Genomic DNA, 12,117 nt, shown 5'->3' on the forward strand with positions numbered 1-12,117 from the left:
CATGACACACAATAAACCTGATGAAATTGACATTTTCACAGGTGACATAGTTAAGTCAAATATGCTGACACATTCACCACACATTCCATGCATGGCTAACTCCATATCTGGGAATTATCAAACATATCAATATCAACTTTATGTCATTAATAATCAGGAAATGTATTTGTACTTCGAGGTTATTGGCTACAAATATGCAAATGAAGGTAATTTCAGTTATTGTGTAAAGAAAGCACTCCTTGCTACCTAGAACTAATAAGTCTGGATGTTTGAAACAGCGTGACAACAGCTTCCTTAATCAATGTGGGACCTGGCCTTGTATACATTATAAATAACATCTCCAGTTGGATGCTAGCACATAGTATCTAGTTAGTCTATCCTGCAACACATCAGGTGTTTACTGCCGATTTTATTTGTGGATGATATAAAGTGATATTGATTAGGGTATCATTTATTTATCGTGTGTATCAGACTACTAACATCTTCAGACTTGTCAACACCCTTGAAGGGAAGCCTCATACTGCAGCTTGTTGATTTACACAAATTTGTCAATCTGGCTTTAAACTTTAGTGGACAATGGCTTGTAACATTTGGATAAAGTGTAAAACGTTTTTTTTGGGGGTGATGTGAATTTCTGTTTACATTTCATTTTTTTTTACTATTCAATGACTCACTCAGCAAACATTTCAACTGTCTGATGACGGTCTTAAAGAATGCAGTCTGTTCCTGGCAATCTGGCAATTGATATGAGCATCAATATATGAAACTGGAATACAATACTTTCTGCAGATAAACAGCCTGAGTGAGTGACAGAATGAGTGAATGAGTGAGTGAGTGAGTGAGTGAGTGAAGCTCTATGCTGCTTTTAACAATATTCCAGAAACATCATGGCAGAGCACACCAGAAATGGACTTCACACAATATACTCATGTCTGCAATCAAACCTAGCTCTTAAGTGTGACTAGATAACACCTTAACCACTAAGCTACCCAACTGACTGTCACTAAAGAAGTGCAATAACATTGAATGATCTAAATGATCATTATCAAAGCTACAACGTGTTAAGCCCATTTCTGGTGTCCCCTGACATGAATATTGCTGCAATATTGCTAAAAATGACATAAAACCATTGTCATTCATTCCTTAGTGAATACTTGTGTTGTTGGTGTGTTGTGGTGTGGCATCTATGGTCTATGGTTTCAAGAACTCAGATTAACAAAGATACCTGATTTGGATGCAATAGTTTGACTTTGAGTTGACAAATACTCGCCTTGTCCCTTTAATGCCCACAGGCAAGCAATAACAAGTACCGACTTTTCACATCTTTAAGTATGACACAGTTGGGAATTGAACAACTAACTTTCAGCTCAAGGGAAGATGCTATAACCACTAGACCATGTACAGTGTTAATTGATATTGATGACACTGATAGTAATGAGAAAAGGAAGAATACATCAGCAGCAGAAACAATTGTACCAGTAGCTGTCACAGCAATAGAAACAAGGAGAAGTATAATTAAATCTTCAACCACTTACTACGTCCTTGTCATTTGCTGTTAGACCATGGCCTCCATTTGTCCAATGTAGAACTTCATGCCTGAACTACCATCTCAACATCCAAGGAGCTCCTCCCTTTATTAATGACAGTTGCTTTAATTATTGAATACTCCTTAAGTTCACCTTCATTTGACATATGCTGAGAACAAAGATTTTTAAACAAAGATGTTTACAACTTCATCCTTTTTCACATGTTCAAAGTATAAAACATTCACTTATCAAAAGTACTACAGATTAACAACAGACAAACTTTTTTGAGATTTTGAAACAGTTTAATTCTGAACTGACATATATGAGTGAGTTTAGCTTTATGCTGAACTCAGCAATATTCCAGCTATATGGCGACAGTCTGTAAATATTCAAGTCTGGACAATCCATTGATCAACAGCATGAGCATCAATCTGTGCAATTGGGAACTGATGATGTGTCAACCAAGTCAGTGAGCCTGACCACCTGATGGTGTTGAGAATAAGTTCTTCATAATCCCCATGCAAAGTTCACCTTTGTAGTAAATCCACCTAGTTCGAGGAAGGGTGACGCCCCACGGCTTGAGGAATGCCACCTTCCACAGTTTCTAACACACTGTGATCAGCTGAACTTCTTTACCATTCCCACATACATAATTAACAGACTTTATAAGACAATCAGTCCTACTGCATCACAAGACAAGCTTCACACAGAGTACTAGAATAATGAGACAAGAGAATTGACGTACAGTCCTCGAGGGGATTGTTTTTCACCGTGTCCTCACACTGTCACAGAATTAATGTCTTTGTCACACAAGTAACACTATCACAGAAATGGTAATTACCCTGGCCGCATTCCTTCTACTTTTGTACTATTCTCAGAAAGGTGTTTTTTTTGGTCACAGGCTGATATTAAAATTACTGAGAAGAGACATGTATTTCAAATGTCTTTGTCTCCATCCCTGTTACATAAACACCACAGTATGAGATGTGTATTTTGTATGTGAAGTTTCAATATTCATGAAACTTACATCTGGCTCATCAAGTAGTGGTACTACATGAATGATTCAGGAAGTCAGATATGGTTACATGTGGCAGCAGATGTTTATAGCGTTTTTCATCAACATAAAAGCAGTATAACATTACATATAATATCTGTGACACCATTGTCCCAAGTGAGTGAGTGAATTTGATTTTACTGCATGTTTAGCCTTTGTATCATCATCACTGTAGTGATTCTGTAGAATAACACCTCAGTATGACCAGAAAGTGTTTTAACTACAAAGTTCATCTGCTGTTAAGTCAACAATGAAAACCTCTGAAAATGGAATTAACTTTAAAATGAAATTAGAACCAGTAAAAATGTGTTGTCGCCACAAAGTCCATCGTCAAACACACCAACAGAATCAAACTCAGAATCTCCTCATATGAGGAGACACTTGTTTTTAAAGTGTTTATGACAGGTGAAACTAGCTATCTAAAGATGTGTTTTTCATTCTCAAGTCCATCTAAAGAAATAAACTGAGATCTGATTCCATACAATTGCATGTATGACTTCAAATTGTTTCCAGATATATGAAAATAGCAATGTAAGTGTTGAAAATGTTTCTACATATGACAAAAACAACCAGACTATGGGAAGACTAAGAATAAAGACAATTTTTGTGGATATACAACTTCTATATTCTCTACATTTCAGAACAGATTCTCAGGTCATTATCAAGCAAGTGAATAGCTTTCATAGACACTATGTCGAAATGTTACCTATAGACAATGAAGTTTTATAGCCATAAAAATTGTCCTCATACTTCATCAACTTCTAGAATGCCAATCAAAGATATGGGAAGACTATTCCCAGAGCACTTCATCATCCCTCAACAACACTTACATAAGCAAACATTGAATGATTTCATACACACAGGTTGTCTGGTGCAGAAAAAACAACACTCACAGCACTGGTTCACATGATCACTGCCAAGCTATCTGTCCTGTCACAGAAGAATTTCCCACACTTGTTTGCAATCAATTTCTGAGCGAGCACTCATCTCATGATATACATTTACTCAATTGCTATCTAATTTGCACTGTAGATCAGTAAACATGTTGTTTCTTCCTAATGGATCTTCTAGTACTTCAAACACACAGTGTCAAAGGCTTTATTAATGTTGTATATGGGAACACGGACCATGGCTCTTTGCTTCACACTTTTCTCAAATGAACTCATGAACCCATCATTAAAGATGACATTTGCTACTTCTCCATAAAAATGCCTCAGTAATTTTCAGTCTTATGATTCTAACCTGTAATGAATCAAGTTTACAAATTGACAAACCAGTGACTGATGTTACGAGTGATATCCTCCTCTTCGAGCAAATCCATATCTTCAAGCAAATCTACATATCTGAGTATGATGATAACAGCAAACCATTTCACCCAGCGTTCAAAATTAAAGTCACCTATCAGGACCAAAGCCGACTGAAAACCACTTCTCCAACAACCTTTAACTAAGAGAATTATTTCCACATTAAATTGTATGACCTGCTTATTCTGACCAGGACCCAAAATTTTTCATGGGTCTGGGTCCTCAGGGGCTGCATCTTTTCAGGGTTAAGGGTTAACACTGATTTCACCAAACATAGACATCTTGGGGTAAAATCGTGTGAAAAACATAGGGTGCCAAGGACCAATTACACCTGTAAGGCCAAAGGACTGATCTCAATCAAGATAATGCATCCTTTTGCATGAAATCATTGATGCTTTACTAACAGTCAGTAGCAGCTCATAGTGTTTATCATCTGACCTGGCATACTAAAGACCTCCTTGTTTCTAAAGGAGATCTCCACCTGGCAAGTCTTTGAGGTCTACAGCCACTTACTCACCAACGTGTCTGATTATATAACATCGAGACATCATGTTTGACATTGCACAAATATTAGCTTATGGCCATTTGGTTGTTGTTCAAGCTCTGTTTACACAGAAATAACTTTCTTTTAACCCAGAACTTATGATTTATCCTTGATGTCATTAAGGAAACCTGATGGATCCTAATGAATATTTACCCAGTATGCCAGCACCTCTTACAAATAATGTGGGTGTGGTTCTCTGGGAAACCTATGTGAGTTGAACTAATTGCCTCCGTAGTAATGACATGACATTAGGGGCACTATAACCAGAATCAATAAGTGAGAACTCGAGCATTTTGCAAGACTGCAATTTTCATGTCAATCAGTTTCTAGGACTTTCTGTAAACATGTTAGCTCCAGTATATAATGCTTGTGACTTCATTTCTTTGACTTCATCTTAACTTAAAACATATACTTTGAACTACTATTTCAATAACGTACTGACACTTTGATACAATGGGGAATAAACCCTCTGAGGACAACATACGAGTAGAGTTTCAGTGAGTGAGATTTACCATAGATTCCCCATGTGGGGAACTGAATGCAGGTCTTGGGCATGACAAACGAACACTTCAACCACTAGGCTACCCCACTGCCCTGGTGTTTCAGTGATTTTCGGTGATCTTTTCCAGTAATTTGTGCCACTATTTGCCTCAGGCAGATAATAAGTTTTACCTGTGCAAAAACTTGAAAACATGTATTCTACACAGAGGGCAACAGCATGATTTACCCAAACTAATTGATTTAAGCTATGTTCAAGCATTATTGATCTCATCCAAATGAAATAAGTAACAAAGTTGTATTTGAATGATTTCTTTACAATTCAGAATAACAGGTATACGTTATAAATCATTTCTTGCATTTATCATCTGTGTCAGACTGTAATGCATCTGTCTCGTGTTCAGGACCATGCAGGAAGAGAGGGTTCAGTAAGGTTCCATGAGAGGCATGCATATTTACTACTTTGGTATCAACTTGGAACCTAACCCAGTCAATCGCTCTGAATACATACTAAATATTCTCCTTGAAAAGAAATCTTAAATGTGTTTTTGTCATAATGCTTCAAACAAAATGAAGTGACAACCAGTAAACGATACTAAGATGTTGTCTAATCCATAGCCAGCTGATCTTAGAAACTGACACTTTGACCAGAGTTATACCCTTAGGTCAGACCAATTTTATCTCTTGTTTTATGGATCTGCCTGCGATATTTTCTCAAGAAAAGGCAAAAAATTAAAAATAAATTTTTCCCACTCAAAAATAAAATCCTAATGTTTTTATTGGTGAAAAATGTAAACTCACAAGAAAATGCTTCTTAGGTTGTTTTGTGACCCATATTCACTTTATAAATTGCCAAAGGTAAAATACTTTGAGTATAGGAATATTACTTTGATTGGATTTTTTTTTTCACAGCCTGCCTTTAGGTTTTCAGTGGACAAAAATCAGTAAAACAAGAAATAAAATTGGTGTGGCCTTAGGTCATATTTTATGAATAACAGCTATTCAACAAACTCTGCTACTCAATCAGTAACTTAGCATTGCAAAACATCATGCATTGGCTAGCAAGTGTTTGCAAGAGCTTCTGAGAGCCTGAATGACCTACCTTAGTGAATTTGTTGGAATAAATATGCACTCACTTCACTCTTTACGGACAAATGCCTTTGCATATCTACTGAAATCTGTACGCTATGCCAAGGGTGTTGAGTTCCACTTTGGCCTTGGTACACTTTGTGTGTGCAAGTTTGTCATGCAAATCTCCAGTAGTGATATGTCTTGTACAGAATGATCTTACTCATCCCCTTCTGGGGCCTCTATAAGATGCATTTGTACCATGGACTCACATTCAACTCACTATGCTAGCCATGTTCCTCAACCACACAATTCACCTGACTAACATTTTGTGGTATGTATAACTGATACCTGTCTCAGCAGACAAAAATGACTAAAGCTTGAAACTGCACCCACCTAGTCAGGAAGATGTAGTAAGAGAAATGTCCTTCCCTCCTCTTTCCCCCTCCTTCAGCCCCTCCTCCTCCTTCTCCAGAGTCTGTGAATCTCATCATCCACGCAGACTGGTCTACCAACGAGAAGAAAACAACTCCTTACAAAATACTCACTCACTGCAATGCATCTACCATGGCTTCCTTGATAAACACCTTTCGTCCAAATTGATGTTTTCATGAATCATCTCCTCGCACACACTCAGAACACTGTCATAATGCAAACATGTTCAAATCTATCATACAGATTCGTGTATGTCATGTATGTCACATATGTATTGCCCTAAGAAACAGGAATACAAGTAGTCTTTGTTGCTTCTTAAACACTATAAGTAACTGTCCTGTGACAATCAATATAATAGTAAAAATATAGATAAGAATTTTTACATGTTCTTGTCCTTTTATACGAGATGTTATAGTAGTTTCTTTCTATCATATTCATACTTCAGTCATTCTGAACAGATGGTCCTGGAAATGAAGGAGACGCTTTTTGAGTCATTAACTGATCAGGAAAAAGCAAATGGCATTTATGCACTTGATAAATCAAGTCTTATCTTGACAAAAATATAATGTGCTTAACTGAGACGGTTTCAGAATCATTGAAAAAAAATCAGTATATGAGAATGTTGAAATCATTTTTGTGCCAAAGGGTAATATCGTTTTTGAGTCACTCAAAACAATGAAACCAGTTTGTTAAAAATCTTAGAACACTTGAAACTAAAGATGACCAATATCTGATTCTGAAGATGTCCAAACAATGAGGTCAATACACTATACAGAACTTTCAAGGCCACGGCAATGCTGCCAAGATCCGTTTTTGCTGTCGTGGTTTACTTTACACGGAGATGTTCCAGTCTGGTAAAGTACATCCTAAGCCGTTATAGGTGAAAACAGAAGGTTCAACAACATGTCAACGAACTTTAAATAGACCAAGTATATTGAAGGAGAGTCTGTATTTTCTTGCATCTGCACCCCCACCTGCGGAGCCTCATGTACCTGGTCGTTGCATACACCCTCCCACAACACCGACAATCCTTCATGAAAAATGCCTGTTTTTTCTTTCTCAAATACATGTGCGATGTACATAACCGCACAATAAACACCACCGCCATGCGTTCACAACAGTTAAAAGGAAGAGATGCTTGTATATATAGATGCACATATTTTCCCGCTTTGTAACAGTGTCTATCAGTTGTCATCTTTTGCACTTTCAGCACTAGGTACCTACAACAGGGTCTCTGTTTTCTGATTCCAATGATGTAATGGTTTTCATGAAATGAATTCCTGTCTTGTGTTGGTGTATTTTGAAAGGTAACAGTTAATACATTCATGTTTTTCAGTTGGTTTCATTGCAGTCTAACTTTGGTGCTAATTACCAGTTTCCAAGGACACAAGATTCGAGTGCTGCAATATATCACATGCAGCATCAAACCCTGATTGCACAGAGGTAAAGTGAACACTACAACCACTGTGCTATACCTACGCATCTGATCTGGATTAGACATATTTCTAAGATGTATTTGAGGAATTTACTGGTGAGATTGTTGTTTAAGTTAGCAATATTCCTGATGCTGATGTCAAACTGTAAATAATCTAGTTCTGGCCAGACACGCCAGTGATGTATATATCATGGGCAGTGTTCCTAGCTTTCCTGACACAAAATCAACCACTTTTAAGAAGAATCTCCACAGTGATCAGTTCAATATTTCTGTTTTCATCCATTAGTGAAGATTGATCAGATACACAATTAAACACATAATATTTGCAAACATGCTTATATTAACCATCACTCTAAACATGATGCATACTGGATTTGTCAAAGTAATAAAGAATTTCAAACTCGAATCAAATGTGTTAAGTACAGAAAAGATTTATTCTAATATTTGTCGGCACTTTGAATCTTGTTAATGAGACCAATTCTTCATTTCTGGTCTTGGTCTATGGCAAAACAAAACAATTTCAGCTGTCAATAAGAGCTTGATCACCAGGGCTGTGTGAAACACACACACAAAACTGATCACCTTATCATAATTTTTTTTCATGACAGAAAAAAAGATATGTTGCAACAGTAGCAGGGGTCTACAGAAGCAGGAACCTGTGCTGTATCCAGCGTTTATCAATGATCTGGGCAATTAATAACACAATTCAATATCACATATCACCCAATAATGGATAAATAGAGTCGTTTGGGTTTCTTTAGTTGCCACACTGCAAATGTCACCTGGCACAGTTGAAACTATTGCCAATACATCACTGTGCAACAATGCTGCATATCACAAGGCGTTTTTCTGATAAGAAAGCTTTGGTTAATGTGCAGTGAGAGAGCTTAATGCATAAAATGTCACAGCTAATTCTGTAATATTGATGGCACTGAATTACTCTGTCACTGTGAATGAATCACACAGAGATATCAATGAAGCTTGTCTCAATATGAAGAAGTCCAAAAGAACTGCATCATCATTTAAGTGCAAATAATTTTATATGATTGACAAAATAAATAGCAAACTGACCCATAGAATTAACCATGTCTGAAACAATTACATGGCACATCAAGTCCGAAGCATCTTTGAAGGATGATTTTTTGGTGAACATTTCTCCAAGCTGAATACCATCACTGCCTGCTAGGAAAGACTGAATGGAGTCTCTGCTGTCACCGTCCATGGTCCTGCTGAATCTGAGGGCTACATGTGGATGGGTGAGGGAAGTCTTGTGTCCCATTGAACTGAGAAGATTACATGCAATCAGAGTCAGCGAGCATAACAATCTGATCCACAAAGTGAGATATTACAATCATCATATTATACAGCTGATCTGTATTGCTGTATCCTGCTAACATTATGTCTGATTGCAGCTACCTGAAGATATGAGTGCGTGGGTAAGTGAGTTAGTGAGTGGGTAAGTGAGTGAGTGAGTGAGTGAGTGAGTGAGTGAGAGAGAGAGAGTGCTTTCCCCACTATGCTTCCACCTCATTAATGATCAGAGTCAGATTCAGGTACTGTTGCTGCCAAACCATGGATGGTGATCCAAATGAAATCTTGGATTTGAATCCATTGTCCAAAAACACTAGGGCACCCCACAACCAAAACCATTTGATGAACTGTCAGTGTCCATGACGGGTGGAAGATTCCAATACCAGAAGGCAAATGTTCAACACCTAAAAACAGTCACAACATCACATAGTCAACAAATTACATTTAAAATGACCAATTATCTTTTGATCAAGCTTTCGACACAAAACATCCCCTAGGAGAAAACTAATAATGACGTTCAGTAGAGATTAACACTCCTTGAAATCCAATCAGCGATGATATCTTCTTCACCATTACAAGTGAACTCTCTCCACCAACCTCCTGACTGATGATCAAACAGATCAACACAAATGCCTCATTTGATCCTTATCAAAGTGTTACCCAACTCCATCTTGAAACAAACAAGTTTCCATTTTCCTGTCTTTCCCACGGTAATATTCCTGCTGGTCTGTTCACTTAGACACGTCTGCCCCTGCCAGTGTTTTCACCTATTCCCGTCCACCTTCACAACATTAATCCCCACCAATACCTGTTAACTGCTTTCAGCCTCCCATGCTCACTTTGGCCTTGATGAAAAAAAACACACCAATGTGGCTAATGAAAGTGGTGAGTTTTTCATGACATCACTGCAGCAAGTTAATTAACGAAGCATCGCTTGTACTACCATTCTGCATTATCTTCTCTGAGGGGAATTTTTTCACTCATTTTTTTGTGCCGTAAAAAAAAATCTTTATCATTTCGTAAATTAATGCCATCTGTATTGAAGATTTATAACTTGACTTTGCCTCCTATTTCACCATGATTAATACACAGCCACAAAACACTGGTCTCACAGCTGTTTTAAGTGTTTTCCTGCTACGTTAAAAATGTTTACCACGCAGTCATTCAGCAAGTTATGGCATATATGTCATACTCAGAATATCAGTCAGCTGGATGAATACAAGACAGAACTATTGGTGCAGATTCACACATGATAACAAAAAAAATGTCTTTTAAAAAACATAATTTCCATTTTCCTTTTGTGCGATGAGTATCTATTTTAGAGCTTGATCAGTTCAATATGGAACAAATAATGCTTTAGTTGTTTTTTTCTCTTCATGTCCTTACTCTAATGTAGCTTCCATTTTCTTCCTATCTTGCATTTGCACAGACCTCGTATCAACCCTTCACAGGTCAAGCATAGTATTGTACAATCTTCATCTTATTTCTCTCAAATCACTCTCCCATCCTGCTGAAGAATAAAACCATCTTAGTATCTACCTCCTTCCTTCTCTACCAACCTCCCAGACTGAAACCATCTTTGTATCTATCTCCTTCCTCCTCCAAAATCCTCCCACAGACTGAAATTGTCTAAGCGTCTGCCTCCATCCTCCTTCACCATCTTCCAAGAGGCTGAAACCATCTTTTTTGTCTCCTATGTTATTCCAAAGAAAGATGGGAAATGAGTAAGTATTCTGGAAAAAATAGTTAGGGATACACGTAAATTTGGAAATGATGAATAATGATCCATTTTCATTGACACACTGATGAAATATCAATCATAAAAATACCAATATCCTAAACTTATTTTGTCAAGTATATCACAGCATTAGATTCCTCTCGATTCTTCCAAAACCTGAAGACATTAGCATCTTCCTTTTTAAGATCTTTCCTTTCTTCTCTGCTGTTTGCATTTTTACTTTTTGATTTACATCTCCTTCTTTCAGCCTACTTCAAATCATATTTTGCTGCCTTTCTTTGATATATAAGACTTTCCTTTTCAAAACCACTCTTCATTTCATCCCTTTTTTCAATCCTGTTTCTTGTATGCCCTTTCCACTCTTTTCTCTCTATAGCTTTCCACCTGTGCTTCCCCAGTGGATCTAGATTGTCTGGTCCTAGTTACACAGGCTCTAGTTCCTAGGCTGGCTCCACTTCCTTGTGTCTTCAGGGATACCGTGCAGCTAGGCCAATGGGTGCAGTCACTCCCCTACTGATGGGGAATAAAAAACACAGGACACTCTATCTGTCTGTATTACGGCTGCTTACCTCTGTAACCTACAACACAGTCTGAATACAGGAGAATAATGAACCTGATATTAAACAGACTACAAGGGCTTCGAAGGAGACTGATTTAGCCATCAATCAGCAGCTGGTCTATACTTGACATTTGTGTATCAAACATGCTGATCATGTTGTGACTTTTCTGCCTGCATTTGAAGGATTTGTCCATATACAACCAATGTTTCGATTTCTTCCTTCTCTTGTGTGTTCAGATGACAACATGCTGCCATCAAAGCATCCCATGGATAACTGGATAGTACTGCAACACCAGCTAACATTCTCCATGTGCACATGAAATGTTGTCAGCGTGTACCACTGGCCTTTTGAATGCACTGACATGCACAGCATGCTGCATACACCCACCAATACTGTGCTTACCATCCATCTTGTCAGGTGCCATGGAGTACAAGCTCGATGCCAAAATAACTTCCATGCAAATTATAAATCTAGAGAACGTACTTGTAAACTGGCAAGTTATGACTGTCAGAATTTTTGCACCAGTTATCACAAATTATAGTAGGTTGATAGGTATATAATTTAAGCAGTTGGTATATAATGTAAGTGGTTGATAGGTGTATCATGTCAGTCAATTTACATGAACAGAGATAACCAATCTGCCA

This window comes from Haliotis asinina, chromosome 8 (genome assembly GCF_037392515.1).
Source record: "Haliotis asinina isolate JCU_RB_2024 chromosome 8, JCU_Hal_asi_v2, whole genome shotgun sequence".
Classification (NCBI taxonomy): domain Eukaryota; kingdom Metazoa; phylum Mollusca; class Gastropoda; order Lepetellida; family Haliotidae; genus Haliotis; species Haliotis asinina.